The sequence below is a fragment of the Schistocerca serialis genome, chromosome 1, assembly GCF_023864345.2.
Source record: "Schistocerca serialis cubense isolate TAMUIC-IGC-003099 chromosome 1, iqSchSeri2.2, whole genome shotgun sequence".
Taxonomy (NCBI): domain Eukaryota; kingdom Metazoa; phylum Arthropoda; class Insecta; order Orthoptera; family Acrididae; genus Schistocerca; species Schistocerca serialis.
The window spans coordinates 1,086,751,695-1,086,776,886 of NC_064638.1; the positions used below are offsets into that span (position 1 = coordinate 1,086,751,695).

The window sequence follows — 25,192 nt, forward strand, 5'->3', positions numbered from 1 at the left end:
TGGAGCTGTAAACGCTAGAAGATGGAGCGCACAAGTGGAGACGTCGGAACATTCCCGACATGTTCTTCTGTTTGAGTTCAGCAGAAGGGTGGCAGCAGCTGAGGCAGCCAGAAACATTTTCGCCATGTATGGCTCAGATGAAAACCCAGTTCTAAGCAGAAGGAAAAGCAGAAAGGTGGAAGGAGTATATAGAGGGTCTGTTCAAGGGCGATGTTGTTGAGGACAATATTATGGAAATGGAAGAGAATGTAGATGAACATGAAATAGGAGATATGATACTGCGTGAAGAGTTTGACAAAGCACTGAAAGAGCTAAGTCGAAACAAGTCCCCAGGAGTAGACAACATTCCATTAGAACTACTGACAGCCTTGGGAGAGCCAGGCCTAACGAAACTCTATCATCTAGTGAGCAAGAAGTATGAGACAGACAAAATACCCTCAGACTACGAGAAGAATATAATAATTTCAATCCCAAAGAAAGCAGGTATTGACAGATGTGAAAATTACCGAACTATCAGTTTAATAAGCCACGAACTGCAAAATACTAACACGAATTCTTTACAGACAATGTTGACTGGAATACTCTCTTTCAAATTCTAGAGGTGGCAGGGGTAAAGTACAGGGAGCGAAAGGCTATTTACAATTTGTACAGAAACCAGATGGCAGTTATAAGAATCGAGGGGTACGGAAGGGAAGTAGTGGTTGGGAAGGGAGTGAGACAGGGTTGTAGCCTATCCCCGATGTTAATCAATCTGTATATTGAGCAAGCAGTAAATGAAACAAAAGAAAAATTCCGTATAGGAATTAAAATCCATGGATAAGAAATAAAAACTTTTGAGGTTCGCCGATGACATTGTAATTCTGTTAGAGACAGCAAACGACCTGGAAGAGCAGCTCAACGGGGTGGACAGTGTCTTGAAAGGAGGATATAAGATGATCATCAACAAAAGCATAACGAGGATAATGGAATGCAGTCGAATTAAATCGGGTGATGCTGCGGGTATTAGATTAGGAAATGAGAAGCGTAAAGTAGTAAATTAGTTTTGCTATTTGGGGAGCAAAATAACTGATGGTGGTCGAAGTAGAGGGGATATAAAATGTAGAGTGGCAATGGCAAGGAAAGCGTTTCTGAAGAAGGGAAATTTGTTAACATCGAGTATAGATTTAAGTGTCAGGAAGTCGTTTCTGAAAGTATTTTTATGGAGTGTAGCCATATGTGGGAGTGAAACGTGGACGATAAATAGTTACGCAATAACAAAATAGAAGCTTTCCAAATGTGGTGCTACAGAAGGATGCTGAAGATTAGATAGGTAGATCACATAACTAATGAGGAGGTATTGAACAGAACTGGGGAGAAGAGGAGTTTGTGGCACAACTTGACTAGAAGAAGGAATCGGTTGCTAGGACATGTTATGAGGCAACAAGGAACCATCAATTTAGTATTTGAGGGCAGCGTGGAGGGTAAAAATCGTAGAGGGAGACCAAGAGATGAATACACTAAGAAGATTCAGAAAGATGTAGGTTGCAGTAAGTACTGGGAGATGAAGAAGCTTGCACAGGATAGAGTAGGATGGAGAGCTGCATCAAACCAGTCTCTGGACTGAAGACAACAACAACATGGGGATAATTCCATTAGACAGAACACGGCAAGAAAATAATTTTCTCGTTTAAAGGAGGATCGTTCTGACATTAGTGACGCTCCACGTTCAGGAATACCTTCGCGGTTTGATGAAGATTGTTTAAACGCATCGGTCCACAATGATTCATGTCAAAGTAATAGAGAGCTGGCAAATGTGGTGAACTGCGATCATTCCACCATCGTGCGACATTTGCATGCAATGGGGAAGGTTCAGAACTCGGGTTTATGGGTACCGTATTCTCCAAGCCAAAATCACAAAAATCAGCGGGCCATATGTGCATCGCTCTTTGTTCGTCGTCAATTGCCTCGTGAAAAACACTTACCATTCCTATCCTGTATCGTTACTGGTGACGGTAATTGGTATATTTATGCTAACACACTGAAAAGAAAGGAATGGCTGAGACGCAACAAAGCAGCAACTCCCTGTTCAAAGACTTGCACGCATCCGCAGAAGATAAGGTTATGCATCTGGTGGAACAGCGACTGTGTGGCGTACTATGCATTGTCTCTCCGAAGAGTAGCCGTCACTGCTGACGTTTATTGTCAACGACTGAGACGTCTTGTAGACGCAGTCCAAGCACAACGACCAGAAAGACTCCATGAAGTTATGCTACTCCACGATAAAGCCCGCCCGCCTGATGCTAGACTGACAAAAGTCACTACACGTGATTTGGGTTGGGAACTCATTCCGCACACACCTTATTCACTGAACTTGCGTAGAGTTTCTCCTTTTGCGGTCTGCATCGAACAACTTTCAAAGGAAGTTCCTCCCCTTTGAAAATGCACTCCGAACGAGGCTACAAAGGTTGTTCGCCTCAAAACCACGTGATTTCTACAGTCGCGGAATCGTAAAGTTACCCCACCGTTGGCAGACTGCTCTAAACAGTGAAGGACAACATACACTGAAGACCAAAGAAACTGGTACACGAGACTAATATCGTGTAGGGTCTCCACGACCACGCGGAAGTGCCGGAACACGAGGTTCAAAAAATGGCTCTGAGCACTATGGGACTTAACTTCGGAGGTCATCAGTCCCCTAGAACTTAGAACTACTTAAACCTGACTAACCTAACGACATCACACACATCCATGCCCGAGGCAGGATTCGAAGCGGTCGCGCGGTTCCAGACTGTAGCGCCTAGAACCGCTTGGCCATAACGAGGTGGCAAGGACTCGACTATCGTCTGCAGTAGTGCTGGAGAGAACTAACACAATGAATCCCGCAGGGCTGTCCATAAATCCGTAAGATTACGAGGGGGCGGAGATATATTCAGAACAGCAACCTGCAAGGCATCCCAGATATGCTCAATAATGTTCATGTCTGGGGAGTTTGGTGGCCAGTGGAAGTATTTAAACTCAGAACAGTGTTCCTGGAGCCACTCTGTAGCAATTCCGGACGTGTGGGGTGTCGCATTGTCCTGCTGGAATTGTCAAAGTCCGTCGGAATGCACAATGGACATGAATGGATGCAGATGAACAGACAGGATGCCTACGTACGTGTTACCCGTCATAGTCGTATGTAGACGTATCAGAGGTTCCCGTTCTTGCAGGATCTTTTTCCGGCCGCAGCGATGGCGGAGATTTGATGTTTTACCGGATACCTGATATTCACGGTACGCTCGTGGAATGGTCGTACGGGAAAATCACCACCTCATCGCTACCTCAGAGATGCTGTGTCCCATCGCTCGTGCAGCGATTATAACACCACGTTCGGACTCATTTAAATCTTGATAACCTGTCATTGCAGCAGCAGCAATCGATCTAACAACTGCGCGAGACACTTGTGCTATTTAGGCGTTGCCGAGTGCAGCGCCGTATTCTACCTCTTCACATTTCTCTGTATTTGAATACGCATGACTATACGAGTATTTTTTGGCGCTTCAGTGTATAACTGATGACTAAAATCTCTGTTATGTGTATTTGTTATGGAAAAACTCTACGAACTTCTGCACGAACGCAGAACTGATAAACGAGTCTCATTGTGAGTCTCCATGTGGCGGGCTGGTCGAATCGTGCAGTATGTAGATTTGTAGGGAATTCGCGTGGGACAGTAACCCGATGTTGTACTGCAAGGGAACGTGAGGCCAGGTGTAGTCGTCTTCAAGGTTCCAGTCGAGTATATCGGACTACCCGAATGGAGGATCGTCGCGTTATACACCAAGCATATCGTAACCGCTTCACATCCTCGCCTGCTCTCCGAGAACAAGTAATGGACTTGCTGCAACATACTACGGCACCCTGCACCATTGCTCGGAGATTGTCAACAGCTGGATTGGGTTATTATCCTCCCATGCGTAGAATGCCGATAACATAATAACATAAACGGGTGCGTTTCGAGGGGTGTCCGATGGGGACGCACGGACTCCTGATAAAAGCGTCACATTGGATCGGTGCCTAACTGCGGCCCTGCTGATTATGGCGATGACGTGAGGAAATGTCCCTTTCTTCCAAATTTTTGGAGGGGCATAGCGTTTTTAAACTTGGCTTCAAGGTATGGCGAGCCACAGGGTATGAGCACATGTCACGGATGGTAGTGATTGAAGGAATTGTGTAGGTACTATTGTACGTCACGGACATCCTGCACCCTTATGTGTTAGCTCCCATGCGACAATATCTCCCCCGTCAGAGGTTCTAGTCCTCCCTCGGGCATGGGTGTGTGTGTCGTCCTTAGCGTAAGTTAGTTTAATTTAGATTCAGTAGTGTGTAAGCTTAGGGACCGATGACCTCAGCAGTTGGGTCCCATACGACCTTACCACAAATTTCCAATTTAGCGACAATATCGTGCTATGAACTATCTGCGTGATGGCCAGCAAGATCCACAAATCTGCCCAAACAGACATGCGTGGAACCCACTCCGGCGTCAACTCCGTCCCATTGTCAGTATCCAGGTTATCAAGGACCTGTTACAAACAGCTCTGGGCCATCTTCCCTCACGACGGCTTTGTGACACCTTTTCCCACTGAATGAGTGCGTGGATACAGACCAGACGGTGGGTATCGCCATACTGGTAAGTGGGCTACTGCTGCCAAGTTCGTTGTAGATTTGACTCGAATTTATGATCACTGAAAGAATTTTTTCAAGAGATAAACATTCTTGGCTGTAAAAATAATAAAGCCTGTTTTGCAGTCAAGACTGATTACATTCGTAATTGGTAGCACAGCCATGAAATGGAAAAAGTTCACTGAAAGAACATCACACATCCTCGCAACCCGTTTCGTTTCTTTTGATATCCTCCTCCCTTTCTAGAGGTTTTATTTATTTATTTGTTAAGAAGGGTAATTCATTGAAATCACATAATGTAATCAAAGGTGACGAAGGTGGTGTTAATAATTCACAATAAAAACTGTCAGCACTGCATTTACGTATGAAATAGCATAGGCACAGAAAAGCGTTCACACCCACGTTCGTGCACTCTGCGTTATTATTAACCATACAATAATAATAATAATATTGCAAATGTTGAAAGCAGCTTAACTATAGAAATTACTAAGGGGTTAGTAGAATACTGGGAAATGACTGATGACTTTTTAATATGTAATATTATCAAACTATGAAACTTCCTGGCAGATTAAAACTGTGTGCCCGACCGAGACTCGAACTCGGGACCTTTGCCTTTCACGGCAAGTTCTCTACCAACTGAGCTACCGAAGCACGACTCACGCCCGGTACTCACAGCTGTACTTCTGCCAGTACCTCGTCTCCTACCTTCCAAACTTTACAGAAGCTCTCCTGCAAACCTTGCAGAACTACCACTCCTGAAAGAAAGGATATTGCGGAGACATGGCTTAGCCACAGCCTGGGGGATGTTTCCAGAATGAGATTTTCACTCTACAGCGGAGTGTGCGCTGATATGAAACTTCCTGGCAGATTAAAACTGTGTGCCCGACCGAGACTCGAACTCGGGACCTTTGCCTTTCGCGGGCAAGTGCTCTACCAACTGAGCTACCGAAGCACGACTCACGCCCGGTACTCACAGCTTTACTTCTGCTAGTGCCTCGTCTCCTACCTTCCAAACTTTACAGAAGCTCTCCTGCAAACCTTGCAGGACTAGCACTCCTGAAAGAAAGGATATTGCGGAGACATGGCTTAGCCACAGCCTGGGGGATGTTTCCAGAATGGAATACGTGTATGAAATCAACAATTAATTCTTCCACTCAGTGTTTCAAAATTTCACCACAGAAATAATTTTATCATGATGAGTAAAATAGTCATTAAAGTTCTGAAATCTCTCAAAACAGTTTACGTTGAAAATTAAATTTATTTAAGGAAGCCGAGAACTGCTCTTTACAAAGTTCGTACCACCTATGTTTATTGCTTGATGTACTCATAGTCTGAATAGGCTGTCTAATTTTGTGTCAGACTGACTCTTTGCCGACCCCCCCCCCCTCCTCTCTCTCTCTCTCTCTCTCTCTCTCTCTCTCTCTCTCTCTCTCTCTCTCTCTAGCAGTTACTGTACTTTTGTGGCTAGTGGCATTAAACTGCAACAGCCCGCGTAGCTTTTCATAAGGGAGAAGTGAAAAAGATGACGGCTTCCTCCATCCTTGCCAAATTTGGCTATCCCCGTTTCTCCTTTTTCTCCCACTGCACACATGCCGGTCTCAGACGCTACTGACCACTCAAGTTGCTCTGAGCACTATGGTACTTAACATCTGAGGTCATCAGTCCCCTAGAACTTAGAACTGCTTAAACCTAACTAACCTAAGGACATCACATACATCCATGCCCTAGGCAGAATTCGAACCTGCGATCGTAGCGGTCGCGTGGTTTCAGACTGAAGCGCTAGAACCACTCGGCCACACAGGCAGGCTACTGACCTCTGACTGTTCGTCTCGTCTCTCAACAACGAATAACGTATTCTCCCTACTCTGGCCAACTCTCTCTCTCTCTCTCTCTCTCTCTCTCTCTCTGCAGTCGCTACAGTCGCAGGTTCGAATCCTGCCTCCGGCATGGATGTGTGTGATGTCCTTAGGTTAGTTAGGTTTAAGTAGTTCTAAGTTCTAGGGGACCGATGACCTCAGATGTTCAGTCCCATAGTGCTCAGAGCCATTTGCACCATTCTTTTCTCTCTGCAGACTAATATTTAAAGAATATTTAAATATTTAATAAAAAATTGAAAATATATAATTTTGCGCAGAAAATAAAAGGTGTTTTTCGAGAAGTTTCAAAAGTTTCACGTATTTCTACAGGAGGTAGTATTGGTCAGTACTAAAAAAAAAACTTGCTATAATGATCGGAAACCAATACCTGTTGAGATACGGGCCGTTGAAGATCCGCAGCTTACAGCCTGCGTTTTATATACACATAACGGCAGATTTACAAGAGAAGGCATAGTAAATTACTACATACGCACTAGTGGACAGGTGCAAGTTCTCGAGCAATCATGGAGGTGAGACATCAGGATCGCTCCAGTATTGATGCACGGGCAGGAATTGTCGGTGACAGAAACAGAGGGCCACACACTTTAGCAGACAGATTCTTACAAAATTGTTAAAGCTATCGTGGCCTCTTGTTGACAAACTGCCTGCTGACTTCTTACTCGGGTTCTTCGGCCGACGTTTATTTGATGATTTTTCTGATGTTCCGCTAGTTCAGTGGCTGGCATTACCAGAGCTTCACCCATCATTGCTGGTGGTGGCCTAGAACTGACCTCACGGCCGCAGATTACATATATCTGGCGCGCCGACTTTCAAGGGCTTTTCCGTGATCGCGATTTCTTCTTCCGTCATTGGTCAAGGCGTCGGTTCAATCTGCAAGTCTCCTCCGCATAGAGGCGCAGTACAAAAATTGTTAAGGCGTTCTTGGTCACCTGTTGACAAACTGCCTGATGGTTACTGTCTCGTGTTCTTCGGACGATGTTTCGTGGTTTTACTGACGTCAAGAGATGGCCACGAAAGCCTTAACGAAGTGCATTTTCAGCTCCTCGCGGCATGCAGGCACGAAAACTTTTTTTTTTTTTTGCGCAGCTGCATGCCCGAAATTCAGTGGACCTTAACGATTTTGTACCGACGCCTTAACCAACGACGAAAGAAGGAAGCGCGATCACGGAAAACAGAAAAGTCCGTGTACGTTGGCGCGCCAGGAACATATTATAATCTACTGCCGAAAGCTCGACTCCAGTCCACAACCAGCAATGGAGAGTGAAACTTTGACAAAGACACTCGTGGTAGGAAACGTTAGAAAAATCATCCAGCAAACGTCGACCAAAGAACCCGAAACTAAAAATCAACAGGCAGTTTGTCAGATCAATAGATGCTGTGTATCATGGATTTCTGAGCAATGAATTACCAGAGCTTTTGGAGAAAGACAACGACTGTAGTCTACGCACGATCGTGTGACAGTGCCTCATCACAAAGTATCATGGGTGATGGATTGGTCAAGAAGGTCTGGTAGCTTCGCCCCACCGTTCACCGGACTCGAATTATATGTCAGTATCTAGAACTTTCTGTGTCCTTACAATTCAACAAGAGCTATTGTTAATAGGGAAGATCTGAAACTTCTAAATCTCCGAGTGGCTGCTCGTCTCGTATAGGAATGTCGCAACACCACGAGATAGTAGCGAAATACGAGAAGATATGCAGAGGACAGGTCTTGGAGCTGGGATAGGCAGCTGATCGTCCCCATAAACAAATGTAACATGTGACACGTAAATAGACAAAAATGTGATTTCTCTATTGGTTACACGACTGAAGATCTGGGAACATGCGCCCGGAGTAACTTAAATTGGAGCAACACATAAAATCAATAGTAGAAACAGAAAATGCCAGCAAATTCGCTGGAAGAATCTTTAAAAAACGTAATTCACCCGTGAAACCAGTACCTTACATACACAACTTTTCGACCTATTGAGCATTGTACGTCAGTCGAAGAGACAGCCAAGTAAAAACAATAAGGGAGGCAGGTTTAATAAAGCACGATAGCACCGCGGATACGCTCGTCCAACCCCAGTGGCAGATGCTGCAATAATAACAAAATTGTCCGCAGCTCGTGGTCGTGCGGTAGCGTTCTCGCTTCCCGCGCCCGGGTTCGATTCCCGGCGGGGTCAGGGATTTTCTCTGCCTCGTGATGATTGGGTGTTGTGTGCTGTCCTTAGGTTAGTTAGGTTTAAGTAGTTGTAAGTTCTAGGGGACTGATGACCATAGCTGTTAAGTCCCATAGTGCTCAGAGCCATTCGAACCATTTTTTGAATAACAAAATTAATACCTGTATAATTTTCTTCTAGAGGGAAGAAAAAAATTAAAAGTCATATCGCTTTAGCAGTAACAGAAACACTCAGGACATGGCAGGACGTGTCAGAAACGTTGGTACCTTCATGTAAAATCTGCACCACCTGGCGCTGGCATTCAAGAACATTTAACCGTTTACGTATTAGCGTCGCAGTGCTATGATGCGACGCTCGCATTTAAGTGTTAATATTAATCTAAAGAGAATGTCAGTGAACTACTTAATGAAATAATTATCTCAAGAACTGTTAACCTTAAGTTTTATTCCACGTAGCTAAGATACAGCATTTACTACATATAATTATTGGTGTTAGCGCTCTGGCGACACCATCCGTTCGTTCACGACCAGCATCTGAAGTAACTGATACTCACCGATACATGACAGGCTACAATTAGATAGTTCTCACATCTCAAACAAGGAACAGACGCAAAGAGTCGTCACGCGTCGTTGCGTCATAATGCTTAATGCAGTAATGGAAGTCGGCGACGTTGCGAAACGATAGCACATAATGCTGCAATGCTTTGTAGTCTCCCTCTACCCCTTCCCCCCCCCCCCCCTCTCTCTCTCCCTCTGTCTCTCCAAACACACACACACACACACACACACACACACACACACACAAGTTACAAGTTATACTGAAGCCTTCTGATTCTTTGAGTGTCACTAAACTCTCAAGACTCGTCGCACACGTTACATTGGGTGATTCGGCTGCCTCTACTGCTGGGTTTTAAGGAACCCGCAACGCCTTCAAAAACCACTGACGAGAGTTTCATATTCCCTCACTCACTACGCTCAAGCTGTCAGTCCGACAGAAAAAATAAACGGGACCTTTTTGTAGTAAATTTAATGTAGTTAAATTTTGTACAGAGAACCGTTTTCCTTGTAGTCCATGCCTTTCGATTTATTCAAGAACAATGCGTATGTAGATCACTTTTGTGCGCCCTCTAGCGAAAACATATCCCAGTACAAAATTTCACTATATTAAACTTACTGCAAAAATGTCCTGTTAATATTTTCTGTAGGGCTAATAGTTTGCGCATGGTATTTGAAGGCGTTGCGGGTTGCATAAAACCTAGTGGTAGGGGAGCCGAATGACCCTGTATAGACAGATGAAAGATGAACCGAAACATTATGACCACTGCTAAACGCGGGATTGGATACTTATTGGTGGTGTTGAAAAGATGTGACGTGGTAAGCTGAGTCCAATCCAGGATTGTGATTCGGGGGGGGGGGGGGGGGGGGGTGGCCTCTGTGGTCGAGCGGTTCTAGGCGTTTCATCAGTCGGTAACTGCGCTGCTGCTACGGTCGCAGACTCGAATCCTGCCTCGGGCTTGGATGTCTGTGATGGTTAGTTAGGTTTAAGTAGTTCTAAGTTTAGGGGACTGATGATATCAGATGTTAAGTTCCACAGTGCTTAGAGCCATTTGTACCACTTTTTTTATCGGGGGTTAGGGGGGGGGGGGGAGTGAGGGAGGGATCCTGAGTTGATAGACTTTTTCTATAATGGTACCAAGAATTTTTTTGTAGGTTAAGAAGAAACAAGTGTAGTTCTCAGGGGAGGTTGCAGCCCCATAGTCCCCGCCTGGATTCGCCTCTGATGGATAGGGAAATACATTAACAGAAGCGACATTGACGAAGTGTAGATTGTTACGGCTCGAGCATTTCGGAAACGGTGAAGCTGGTCGGAGTTCGGCGTTCCGCGTGTTACTGCCGTGAGCATCAGTGGAAATAACGAGTAGGCGATAATGTTTCGGACCAAGCCGTTCAGTACTCATTGTTGAACAGGGTCTTCCGCAGCAAAATGCTGTCCTCACGTTAGGCAGAAATTGTCACTTACGATATCAGTGGGCGCGGGACCGTCGAGACTGGACCGCGGATCATTGGAAACGTATCGTCTGGTCGGATGAATCCACGTTTCTTGTAATACCGGGTTGATGGTCGTGCCCGGATTCGCCGTCATTCAGACTAACGGCTGCACGAAACATGCACTGTGTCACAGTCGCAGGCCAGTGGAAGCAGTATTATGCTACGAGGAACAGTCATCTGAGCTACCTTGGTACTTGTGGTAGTAATAGAAGGCAGTGGGGCGGCTTAGGACAACGTGAAACCTATTGCGGACCATCTGTATCCCTCCATGCGTAAGCCTTTCCCCATGGCGATGGTATTTTCCTTGAGAATAATTATCCGTGTCACAATCCGGAATCGTGGTGCAGTGGTTTGAAGAGCACGATAGTCAACTCACGTTGATGTCTTGGTTTCCAAATTCGCATGTTCTGAACGTTGTGGAGCACATCTGGGACGCTGTGGGGCGCCAAAGAATACTCGAATCTATATTATGCAGAATCCTTGCTACACTGCGATCAGAAGGTAGATCAAGACGCTATCAAGAGGATGGTCAGAAGGTTTTGACCCATCGGTGTTCACACGGCCTTCCAGGAGGAATGGTTCATATTAATGGATGGGACATGGAGTCTCATTTGTTTTTGGGTTGGCGGCGTGCACGTCTGCGCTTTACCCACCCAGCCTCTTCGACACTGCTTTGAACGCCTTTGCTCAGGATGTCTTCCTGTCGTAAGAATAAAGGCTGACGCAAAATTGACCCCTGTGGGACACACTTTGTGATTTCCCCCCCCCCCCCCCCCCAGTCACTAAGATTTTCTGCCTTTCCAACATTATTCAGCACGACTTTTTGCATTTGTTTATGAAATGTGGTTGAAATCACTTGCGTGTTATGCCATCAGTCCGTGAAAATGAAGTGTACTGTACGTTAAATGTGTCTAGCTGAGATATCGTTCGGAATAGGGCATATGCCCGTATGAAGTTTTTAAAGTCTTTTGCTTCAAATGAATGTTCTTATCATTGACCATTCGTCCTGGGATACCCTATATATGCAATACTGTACCTTTAACTCAAAATCTGATATATGTAATATGATCCACAGCTATTTTTTAATGAGGCATTCGCGTCGGTCGTGTGCTGCAACAGCCCAATAATCTCACATTTCGCTGCATTGTCCTAACGGATATGTGCGTCATACGTCCCACATTGATTTCTGCTAGTATTTCACGCAGTGTTTCTGGTCTGTTAGCAGTGACAACCCTACGCAAACGCCGCTGCTCTCGGTCGTTAAGCGAAGACATTCGTCTACTGCATTGTCTGTGGAGAGAGGTAATGCCTGAAACGTAGTATTCCTGGCAGATCGGGGAATACTGAATTTCATTACGATTTGCGAAATAGAATGCCCTATATGTCTAGCTCCGGCTACCATTCCGCGTTCAAAGTCTGTTAATTCCCGTCGCTAAAATTTTTACATTAATCATCTGAATACAAATGACAGCTTCGCTAGTACACTGCCATTTTATACCTTGTGTACACGATACTACCGCCATCTGCATATTTGCGCATCGCTATCGCATGACCTCTGTCACCTCAGTGTGTGTGTTTTGTGTCTACAGAGTGACGGGCGGAGTCTGCTTCACTTCATGGCCGACAAACCCCTTCCCAACGCTGGATTTTCCAGACTCTTGAACAGACACTGCGAGTTCGTGGAAGCTGCAAGACAACGTAACATTATGCATAATCAGGATGAGAATAAAGAGATCCGCGGAAGGGATTCCATCCCGGCCGGAACCTGCGACGACACTCGTAGCCACACGAGCGGGTAGAAGGGAACACGGAAAATCCCGGTGTTGCCGCGATGCCGGCTGGTTGGCATAAAACAGAATATGCGGCCCAGAAGGCGCTCGCGACCCTTTTACGACCCGGCCAGACAGCAGTGCTTCTCGCTGAAGTGCATATCGATCGTTGCCGGCTGCGATAACAGCGCTGATCGGCGATCTGTCAGTTGTTATCGTCGACTGCCTGAGAGCTGCGTCAGGAGAGGCGCCCGCACTCACCAAGGGTGGTAAACACCGGCCAGCCCCGCGAGGATTCCCCTCGCAGTGTTGCCACCCTTTCCCGCATTCGTAAACCAGATTTGCATTTACAAGAGTGGGAGAAAAGGTATTGTGAACATTTTGGCATGAGTATTTCCTAACCGAAACTCACTTGGTTTTAAACAAGAAAACTGAGATGCATTGTTCATATGTCGGTAACAGCACAATGGACAAGACGTAAATCACCGCCATCCTAATCATGATCATGAACAGTTTACAGCCTTAGGGCTGTTCAACCTGTAAACACCAGCCTCTCTGCCGTCTTTCATCTTCCGATTTTTTCTCCTCTCTTCATTCCAGTTTTTTTTTCCTCTCTACAATTTTCTTTACTCCATGTTAAATGATTCTTCTGTTGCTGCTTCAGAGAACAACTTGAGATTTATAAATGAAATATGCGCTATTCTCGATGTTCTGCAATACCAATTTACTCACGGAGCCGATTTACGTCAGACTATAAATGACTCTCATCGTCAAAGAGATTACACCAGTAGCGAATAATACCGAAAAATGCATTACTCATGGTGGGTCACGTGCAAAAGTACAGTACCTGTATTCTTTTCAGCCCGCTGTGCCTCGCTGTTTCTCTCGGACTCTTTCCGCCAAGCCTGATACCACACTTACGCTACTTTTTGAAGGCCTTTCTTCTCCCATTCTTCTCATGTGCTCGCACCACTCCAATATTAATCTTTTCTGTCTTGTCTTGTAGATCCCTCTCGTTTGATAGGTCTCTCACGACTAACTAGAATAAAGCAAATACTGAGAAACCTTTTGACACTTACTTAGCAATTTCTGTTCTAACAGCCCTTTGATACTCCGTCATTAGTAAACTGGAGAGTATGTAGGGTGTGTCACTATCAATAGACAAAACTGATACGGATGAAAGTATGCTATAATACAGGTTGTATCATAATTAAAGGCGTAAATACATAGCGTCGAAAGTACACGATACCAGAAACAAGAAATTCTGTCTAAAAATAGGTCCGCAAACAAACCGTTTTCGAGATAATTTCTTCTTTGTGGTTACCAGCCATTGCTAATGTGGTTCTGTGTGAACACCGCATGACGGTCCGTGGTGTGGTCTTTGTTTACATTTTCGAGAGGTAGAGTTGTAAACAGAATGGATACGACCATACAGTAAATATTCAGAATGCCCACCGAGCGAGGGGACGCAGTAGTTACCACACTGGACTCGCATTCGGGAGGATGACGGTTCAATCCCGCGCCCTGCCAACCTGATTTAGGTTTTCCGTGATTTTCCTAAATCGCTCCATGCAAATGCCGGGATGGCTCCTCTGAAAGGGTACCGCCGACTTCCTTCCCCATCTTCCCTAATCTGATGGAACCGATGACATTGCTGTTTGGTCCCTTACCGCAAATTAACCCACCAACCACTCTTATCAGTTGTCTGCGGAGCGTCAGTTGTGTTGTATGACTTTTGGCGGTAACATGGAACATTACAGTAATGAAGATTACGCGGATATGCATCGCATGTATGGACGGGCTAACGGCAATACACCGGAGGTTGCACGGTACAACCAAGGAGCATACCCTGCCCGAAGGCATCCCGAAAGTCGAACGTTTGCAAGGAAACATCAGCGCCTCCGGGAACTGGGAACTTTACATGTGCTGCGGGAGCTGGTAAAACTACTTTACCCGAACAAGTCATGGAGGCCCAACGGTGCCGACCGGCCTACGTGTCATCCTCAGCCTACAGGCGTCACTGGATGCGGATATGGAGGGGCCTGTGGTCAGCACACCGCTCTCCCAGCCGTATGTCAGTTTACGAGACTGGAGCAGCTGCTTCTCAAGTAATTAGCTCCTCCGTTTGCCTCACAAGGGCTGAGAGCACCCTGTTTGGCAACAGTGCTAGGCACACCGGATGGTGACCCCTCCAAGTGCAAGCGCAGCCCGACAGCGCTTAACTTTGGTGATCTGGCGGCAACCGGTATTACCACTACGGCAAGGCCGTTGGCGGGAATGAGTAGGTATGCACGAATTGCACTTATGCCTGAAGATGTGGTGCTGGAAGCAGTCGAACATTCTCCAGGAATCTCGAGTAGGAGACTTGCCACACAAATTCCTGGAATGTGCTACAGTAATGTTTGGAGATTAATGCATCGCAGCGCAATGTACCCGTGCCACTTCCAATGAGTTCAGTATTCTACCGAAGCGGACTTGGTCCTATACCTACGTTCTATCCGTCGATGTTACAACAAGGTGTAGGCAACGTTTAGTTATCACTACACTGACGTTTGGAGTCATCTAGGTTGCAACCCACGTGCTGTGGATTAGTCTCCACATCAGGACGTTTCTCATTGAATGCGTTGTTAGGGGTACTAGGTGATAGATTTATTGGGCCGTACATGTTATCAAACAAACTCATTGGACGGAATTTCCTTCGCTCTCTGCGGAATTTATCTTGCAGGACTGCTTGAGGATGCCGCCCCCTAGAGCAAAGCCAGAGGATGTGGTACATGTATGATCGAACACTGGCACAGTTTGCCGCTATGCTGAGACTACATCTAAGGCGCCGATGTGGTCAAAGATGGATTGGTCTAGCAGGGCCTGTACCGTGGACTGCAAGGTTACCTGACCTGAACCCCATGGGAATCTGTGTTTGGAGCACCTTAATGGTGTTGTGTAGGCCGCTCTGGTTGATTCGGCTCAAGAATTGGATCAGAGACTTGTCGGTGTTTAATTTCGAAGTGACCCATACGTGTTCGGAACTCATTGCGGCGACCTGCAACCGGGTAACACTTTTAACATCTCCCATAACTACGGTTACTGTCTTGTAATTGTTGTCGCATTCATATAAAAAAGCTGTACTTCTACCAAAGTGACTCTAATAACTTGAACAGTATTGTTACCTTTTCCTAACTTGCATGACATTCACACAGAATCAATTCGGTGGTGGCTGGAAGCCACACATCGTAATTATCTCGCTAACGTTACGTTTAGGGTTTGTGTTTACTGAGAGGTTGAAATTTCAGCCACGGATAGAGAAGGTGGTGCATGCACCATGGGCTACCAGCACATGTTTCTGCTGACGTAAGACGACATCCGACGCGGAAGTATGATCGAAGACCTATAGCCCGAACTCGACCTGTATTTTGGTCTCTAGCTGACTTCATTTCTCAGAATTCTTCTGTCTGTAGCTGCAAAGACGAGTGCCGTTTTGCATCCACATGCGAGGACACGTGAATCACATTCTTTAATAGGCTAGAATGAGCAGTAAATTGTAACATGTACCATTGTTGTTGTTGTTGTTGTTGTTGTTGTGGACAGGTTTGATGCAGCTCTCCATGCTATTGTGTCCTGTGCAAGCCTCTTCATATCCCAGTAACCACTTCTGAATCTGCTTACTGTATTCATCTCTTGGTCTTCCTCTACGATTTTTACCCTCCACGCTTCTCTCCAGTACTAAAGTGATGATCCATTGATGCCTCAGAATGTGCCCTACCAACAGATCCCTATTCAGATTGTATCACAGAATTTATCTTCTCCCCAGTTCTATTCAGTACCTTCTCATTAGTAGCATGATGTACCCATCTAATCTTCACCATTTTCCTGTAGCATCACATTTCAAAGGCTTCTATTCTTTTCTTGTCTAAACTGCTTATCGTCCATGTTTCACTTCTGCACTTGGCTACACTCCATACAAATACTTTCAGAAAAGACTTCCTGACACTTAAATCTATACTGAACGTTAACAAATTTCTCTTCCTCAGAAACGCTTTTCTTGCCGTTGGCCGTCTACATTTTGCATCCTCCCTACTTTTCCCCAAATAGCAAAACTCATCTACTACTTTAAGTGTCTCTTTTCCTAATCTAATTCCCTCAGCATCACCTGATTTAATTCGCCTGCATCCCATTATCCTCTTTTTGCTGTCCTTTCCGTTCAACTGCTCTTCCAAATCTTTTGCTGTCAGTGTCATCGGCTAACCCCAAAGATTTTATTTCTTCGCCCTAGACTTGTATACCTACTCCAAATTTTTTTGTGTTTCTCTTATGTAACATACTGGAGTAGTATTATATTGTCTGTTAAGGTAGGCTAAGGGTGAAATTTGAGTGAAATTAGATGGGGAATTGATGAAAAAGTAGACATTTCGAAAATAGGAGGGGCGATCAATAAGTAATGCAACACACTATTTTCTGAACGCAGATAGGCTTTATTCAGGCTTACAGTACACCATATTACTCCCTCTTTTGGCTGCAAAACCCTGCCAGCCGATGTAGCCGAGCGGTTCTAGGCGCTTCTGTCCGGAACCGCGAGACCGCTATAGTCGCAGGTTCGAATCCTGCCTCGGGCATGGATGTGTGTGATGTCCTTAGGTTAGCTAGGTTTAAGTAGTTCTAAGTTCTAGGGGACTGATGACCTCAGCAGTTAAGTCCCATAGTGCTCAGAGCCAATTTTTTTTTTTTTTTTCAAAACCCTATGTTCTAACATAATAGCCATTCAATGCGACGGCCTTACCCCACGTTACTGGGAGGCCCTATATATCCGCATGGTACCACTCTACCAGCCGTCCTCGGAGCCAACGTCATGTTGCATAAATATTCTTCTCATAATCCACGTAGTGCTTCCCGCGGAGTACATCCTTCATTGGGCCAAACAGATGGAAGTGGGAAGGAGCGGGATTCGACATGTAGGATGGACGAGGAAGAATGAAGTGTTCGGGTGCGCATACTTGCGCGAGGCCTTGCTTTGTCATGGTGAAGGAGAATCCGTTTGCATTTTTGTGGCGACAAACACGCTGAATTCATTTCTTCTGTTTCCTGATGGTGTGTGCCACCAGCCGGCACGCGGGAGTTGGGAGAGGTCTGCGCGACCTTGTTGCGATGATAACAGACACCTCGCCCAACGACTCACCGTGCTTTCGTTCACTGTCAGGTCTCTGTAGACATTCTACAAGCGCATAACAGTATCTGCGATGCTCTAGTTTTCCTCCAAAAGAAATTCTATGACAGCTCTCTGCTTGGAACGCACCTCAGTTACAGGCGTCATTCTGAAGGCTACGTATAGCACCGTACCTATCGGAACTTCATGAAGCTATAGGGGCTGAAGCGGGAATATTCCACGATGTCACAGAACAAATTTCGCATTTTTCAACCTAAATTGGCCGAGAAAAAGACTTTTTAATTACTTGCTATTAACACAACATATCCTAATGAAGCCAGTTTTGGCTCAGAAACAGACTTTCGGAGTTACCTCGCGAACTGCTCGTTTGTGGACCCACAGGTGTATTTACTGGAACGTTATCGCTTCTACTATCGTAAACTTTCAACCGTGACAGTTGTTATAGGTAATTAAGACACACTCAGAATACTGTGTTACAGTTTCCATTCGAGGAGTCAAGTTTTCGGATCCCTAAATTAGGAAAAAATAAATAAAGATGTTTGTTAATGGAAAATGCGTGGACAACCTTGGTTTGGCTGATATCAGTTGTTTATCTCAAGAGCAGATAAACTTCAAAAGCTAATGGTGCAATTCCATTTGCCAGCTACATTGTGAGTTGTTCACACAACATATTTCGACTCAGTCACGAATTACTGTCCAGTGCGTAAAGCGGTTTTGCCAAAGACATCAGAGTCAAACAAGAAAGTCTGTAAAGTCCGATAGCAAGTGGTACTGTCAAAAGGACCAAAACTTTTGCAATTACTGCTACCTTAATACAAAGCAACAAGATTAAAGATAACTGTACAAAGAGTAGTGACTAAATGCCAACGCAATTAACTTACGAGAATAACAGTGAGCTTTTCGGCTACTCAGCGTTCTAAGTTAATACAAAACACATTACCAATTTCCACTGCGGGCGTGTGAGATTTACGAACACATTAATCACATTCACTGGTCCGAAGAAGGGCATCTTAGCAGTACCCATTGCATAACGACGTGCATGTACACAGCGTATATTTCAAAACACTAATGCCGGTGTCCATAAATAGGAACTACTTGGGAGCGGGTACAAGAGCGAGCAAACATGTTAATGGCTCCTCGCCACGTCGAGCTGCTATTATCAGTGCGCTCCAAATGCTTTCGTGCCTTTTGTCACGTACTGCAGGAATGCTTCCGTCCCCAGGCGATTGTAAGCCTTTCTTTTCTGAAGGCCGACTTTCAGGATTGTGAACTCCTAGTGTGTAGGATGAAATGCACTGACCAAGATGACAGTCGCCAACAAGCATACAGATAACTATGAATGTACGTAAAGAGAAAAGGACGGAAATTACATTAAACACAGAAGTTGGTCACCAACTTCGGCAGCTGCTCCCATAGTCGCTTGTCGCTTGTCTTTGGTTGGTTCAAATGGCTCTAAGCACTATGGGACTTAACATCTGTGGTCATCAGTCCCCTAGAACTTACAACTACTTAAACCTAACTAACCTAAGGACATCACACACATCCATGCCCGAGGCAGGATTCGAACCTGCGACCGTAGCGGTCACGCGGTTCCAGACTGAAGCGCCTAGAACCGCACAGCCACACCGGCCGGCTCGCTTGTCTTTCAGTGTGGCTGTATGAAATAAGTGAAACCAGGAAATGAACTCCCAAATCATTCCAGAACCTCGACCTTACTTCAGAGTGTGGAGAAGAACTCTTAGATTGTTGGATCGCAATGTTGTTGTTGTTGTTGTTGTTGTTGTTGTGGTCTTCAGTCCAGAGACTTGTTTAATGCAGCTCTCCATGCTACTCTATCCTGTGCAAGCTTCTTCATCTCCCCGTACCTACTGCAACCTACATCCTTCTGAATCTGTTTAGTGTACTCATCCCTTGGTCTCTCTCTACGATTTTTACCCTCCACGCTGACCTCCAGTACTAAATTGGTGATCCCTTGATGCCTCAGAATATGCCCTACCAACCGATCCCTTCTTCTAGTCAAGTTTTGCCACAAATTTCTCTTCTCTCCAATTCTCTTCAATACCTCCTCATTAGTTACGTGATCTACCCATCTAATCTTCAGCATTCTTCTGTAGCACCACATTTCGAAAGCTTCAATTCTCTTCTTGTCTAAACTATTTATCCTCCACGTTTCACTTCCATACATTGCTACGCTCCGTACAAATACTTTCAGAAACGACTTCCTGACACTTAAACCTATACTTGATGTTAACAAATTTCTCTTCTTTAGAAACGCTTTCCTTGCCATGACGTCTACATTTTATATCCTCTCTAATACGATAATCATCAGTTATTTTGCTCCCCAAATAAACTCCTTTACTACTTTAAGTGTCTCATTTCCTAATCTAATTCCCTCAGCGTCACCCGACTTAATTCGACTACATTCCATTATCCTCGTTTTGCTTTTGTTGATGTTCATCTTATATCCTCCTTTCAAGACATTGTCCATTCCGTTCAACTGCTCTTCCAGGTCCTTTGCTGTCTCTGACAGAATTACAATGTCATCGGCGAACCTCAAAGTTTTTATTTCTTCTCCATGGATTTTAATACCTACTCCAAATTTTTCTTTTGTTTCCTTTACTGCTTGCTCAATATACAGCTTGAACAACATCGGGGAGAGGCCACAACCCTGTCTTACTCCCTTCCCAACCACTGCTTCCCTTTCATGTCCCTCGACCCTTATAACTGCCATCTGCTTTCTGTACAAATTGTAAATAGCCTTTCGCTCTCTGTATTTTATCCCTCCCACCTTCAGAATTTGAAAGAGAGTATTCCAGTCAACATTGTCAAAAGCTTTCTCTAAGTCTACAAATGCTAGAAAAATAGGCTTCCCTATCCTTAATCTATTTTCTAAGATAAGTCGTAGGGTCCGTATTGCCTCACGTGTTCCAACATTTCTACGGAATGCAAACTGATTTTCCTCGAGGTTGGCGTCTACCAGTTTTTCCATTCGTCTGTAAAGAATTCGTGTCAGTATTTTGCAGCCGTGGCTTATTAAACTGATAGTTCGGTAATTTTCACATCTGCCAACACATGCTTTCTTTGGAATTGGAATTATTATATTCTTCTTTGAGGGTATTTCGCCTGTCTCACACATCTTGCTCACTAAATGGTAGAGTTTTGTTAGGCCTGGCTCTCCCATGGCTGTCGTTAGTTCTAATGGGATGTTGTCTACTCCCGAGGCCTTTTTCCGACTTAGGTCTTCCAAGCTCTTCACGCAGTATCATATCTCCTATTTCTTCTTCTCGCCCTTGTATAGACCCTCTATATACTCCTTCCACCTTTCTGCTTTCCCTTCTTTGCTTAGTACTGGGTTTCCATCTGAGCTCTTGATATTCATGCAATAGAGAAACACATTCTGCGATTAAAAATAGTACAGAGGTGGGGCTCGTAGAACCACATAGCGCTTCCACTGGTCGGTATGCAGTTTTAATGCCCTCGTGCTTCTGAACACTGTTGCTTGCGTTCTCCTTATTTACGAGAGGTTTGACGATCATAGCTGGGTGATGAACTATTTCTCTACGCAGTTCCTGTTGCACTGTGCTTGCCTAATGAAGTCTCCACTGAGGTGCCAAAAGTCAAGCAATACCTCCTAAGTCATGTCGGACCTCTTTTTCCCGGCGTAGTGCAGAAACTCGACGTGGCATGGACTCAAAAAGTCGTTAGAAGTCCCCTGCGGATTTATTGAGCCATATTGCCGCTATAGCCCGTCCATAACTGCGGAAGTGCTGCCGACGCAGGATTTTGTACACCTACTTACCTCTCGCTTATGGTCCATAAATGTTCGGCGAGATTCATGTCGGGCGATCTGGATGGCCAAATCATTCGCTCGAACTGCCCAGAATGTTAATCAAATCATTCGTGAACAGTTGTGGACAGGTGACATAGCGAATTGTCATCCATAAAAATTTCATCGTCGTCTGAGAACATCACGTCCATGAAGTGCAGCAAATGGTCTCCAGGTAGCCGAACATAACTATTTCCACTCAATGATCGGTTCAGTGGGACCGGAGGACTCAATTCCATGTAAACACAGCCCACACCATTATGAAGCCACCACCAGCTTGCATAGCATGTTGACAAATTGGGTCCACAGTTTCGTGGGTTCTGCGCCACACTCTAACCCTACCATCAGTTCTTACCAAGTAAAGTCGTGACTCATCTGACCAGACCGCGGTTTTCCAGGAAAGGCGCTGCAGTTTTATTTTATTTATTTACTCGTCAAGTTCCGTAGGACCAACTTGAAGAGCAAATCTCCAAGGTCATGGAACGTGTCAGTACATGAAATTACAACATAAACATAATAACAGATAAAAATAAATGCTCATGAACCTTAAAAAGTCAGTCCATAAGTTTCAGTAAACACTATCAGCAATACAATAAAAATCAGCTTAATTTTTCAAGGAACTCCTCGACAGAATAAAAGGAGTGACCCATGAGGAAACTCTTCAGTTTCGATTTGAAAGCGCGTGGATTACTGCTAAGATTCTTGAATTCGAGTCCCAGCTTATTGAAAATGGATGTAGCAGTATACTGAACACCTTTTTGCACAAGAGTTAAGGAAGTCCGATCCAAACGTAGGTTTGATTTCTGCCGAGTATTAACCGAGTGAAAGCTGCTTATTCTTGGGAATAAACTAATATTGGTAACAAGAAACGACAATAAGGAATATACGTATTGAGAGGCCAGTGTCAAAATACCCAGACTCGTGACCAGAGGTCGACAAGAGGTTCGTGAACTCACACCACTTATTGCCCGAAACGCCCGTTTCTGAGCCAAAAATATCCTTTTAGAATAGGAAGAGTTACCCCAAAATATTATACCATACGACAATAGCGAATGAAAATAAGCAAAGTAGACTAATTTTCGTGTCGAACGATCACTCACTTCTGATACCGTTCGAATAGTAAAAATGGCAGCATTAAGTCTTTGAACAAGATCCTGAACGTGGGTTTTCCACAACAGCTTACTATCTATCTGAACACCTAGAAATTTGGACTGTTCAGTTTCCCTTATCATATGCCCGTTCTGTGAAATTAAAACGTCAGATTTTGTTGAATTGTGTCTTACTGTGATTTAGCGTTAGTTTATTTTCCACAAGCCATGAACTGAGGTCATGTACTGCACTATTTGAAACCGAGCCAATGTTGCACACAACATCCTTTACTACCAAAATAGTGTCATCAGCAAACAGAAATATTTTAGAGTTACACGTAATACTAGAGGGCATATCATCATTTATATAAATAAGTAACAGGAGTGGCCCCAACACAGATCCCTGGGGCAGCCCCCCCTCCCCCCCCCCCCCCCACTTGACAGTACCCCACTCAGACCCCACATCGCAGCCGTTATCAACATTGTGAATAATGACATTTTGCTGCCTGTTGCTAAAGTAAGAGGTGAACCAACAGTGAGCTACTCCCTGTATTCCGTAATGGTCCAACTTCTGGAGCAGTGTTGCCTGTATGTTAGTACTGGCAACTCTACGCAATCGCCGCTGCTCTCCATCTTTAAGTGAAGGCCATCGGCCACTGTGTTGTGCATGGTAAGAGATAATGCCTGAAATTTGGTATTCTCAGAACACTCTGAACACTGTGGATCTGGAAATATAGATTTCCCTGATGATTTCCGAAATAAAATGTTCCCTGCGTCTCGCTCCTGCTACAATTCCGCATTCATAGTCTGTTAATTCCCTTCGTGCCGCCATAATCACGTCGGAAACCTTTCCCCGTGAGCCAGCTGATTCCAAATGACAGCTCAACCAATGTCCTGCCCTTTTATGCCTTGTGCACGCGATGCTCCCGCAATCTGTATACGTGCATATCGCTATTCCATTACATTTATCACCACAGTGTAAATGCTATTGTTCCCACATTTCCTCTTCGTAAGCTCAGTATATTCATTCATTTACATACTGTGACAGAAAATATTCTAAACTAAGCCATTGTAGGCTTGACACCACGTTTAGCCACACCTGCTTCCGGAAAAACGAATGAATTCGTTTTATTTAAATTTGAATATTGTTTCACAATGGATGTATTTTAAATCATTCAGCATCATTTCATTAGGATTTCTCAACTTAAGTTTTCGTAAAATACTGTTAACGTATTTTTACTTCTTCATTGAATCGTAAACCTTTTCATACATAATCCTAACTGAAAACAGCAAGCAAAAATTACAAAAATTATAATTAACTCTTGTAAAGAAAAGGGAACATTTATTTTGAAATTCTGAGAATTATACCAGGTTGTAAGTCTCCAGTCTTTTATTCGAAACCCGGGTTACAGCCACGTGTGTAACCTGAAGTTATGTCCTGCTGGAATTCCCTCCTCTGTGTAAAGTTTAGACCCAAAATTATATTTTAAACACTGTTTGACCATAAATATTTTAAGGAGAAGAACAAAAAACGATAGGAGTAGTTTATTTTGCACGAAGTAACAGTAATGGGCATAAAATAACTTTTCACTGAACACTCTGATCATACTAACTTATAATAAACTCATGGTCTGTTTTCAATGATGTGTAAATAGTCCAGCTTGTAAGTAAGTTATATGCAATGAGACATGCTTAGATCGATTTGTTAACTACGTTTTTCCTATTTACTAACCTACGGAAAGCATCAAGTCATCTATAAAATTACTATTCTCCAGGTATCTCTCTGCAACTCAAATGCCGACTCATCTTGTAGCCTGAAAAATCATGTAAAGATATATCCTAAGTGTGCTGCTAACTGTATCTATGAGAAATGTTAGTACGAGTGGTTCTTTTGCCGAGTGCAATAAACCTACAACATCACATAGGATATCGTAATGCTGATAGCAAAATGTTTACTCATTTATGGAGATATGAAAATTTTATAGCATCTATGTCCACGTCTACATGACAACTCTGCCTGGCTGTGGGAACGGATCACGAATAGACTCTAGAAACTTTGATCAAGGAGTATAATTGCATTTAAAGTATAATTATGGCCACTATGACACACATAACATCTGTACACGGAACACGTGGTACAATAAATCACCCCAAGTGAAAGATTTAAACGCAAACAATCCGGTATTCGTCCGAAAATATTAAAAAAGGCTCACTAGACGAGGTGTGATGAATTCAAATGCCTGGAGATGTGCTTCGAGAACTGCCCATCGCGCCGAACCACGAGCCTATGCTTTAACGTAGAGTAGTGCTCGCTAAAGGTCTGAAAATGCTGTAAACACCACTACACAGAGTCTTGCAACACGAACCAGTAAGCCGGCCTCTGTCGTCGAGCGGTTCTAGGCGCTTCAGTCTGGAACCGCGCGACCACTACGGTCGCAGGTTCGAATCCTGCCTCGGGCATGGCCGTGTGTGATGTCCTTAGGTTAGTTAGGTTTAAGTAGTTCTAAGTTCTAGGGGACTGATGACCTCACATGTTAAGTCCCATAGTGCTCAGAGCCATTTGAACCATTTTTGAACGAACCAGTAAACAGGAATGGGTTCATACCACAGCATCTGGGAATGAACA

General features: G+C 44.4%; 1 protein-coding gene across 1 annotated transcript in view; it reads left to right on the top strand.

Annotated features, from left to right (window-relative positions):
* Positions 1-25,192, top strand: part of LOC126416036 (receptor-type guanylate cyclase Gyc76C-like) — a 474,092-nt gene that overhangs the window by 28,452 nt on the left and 420,448 nt on the right. The window lies entirely within an intron of this gene.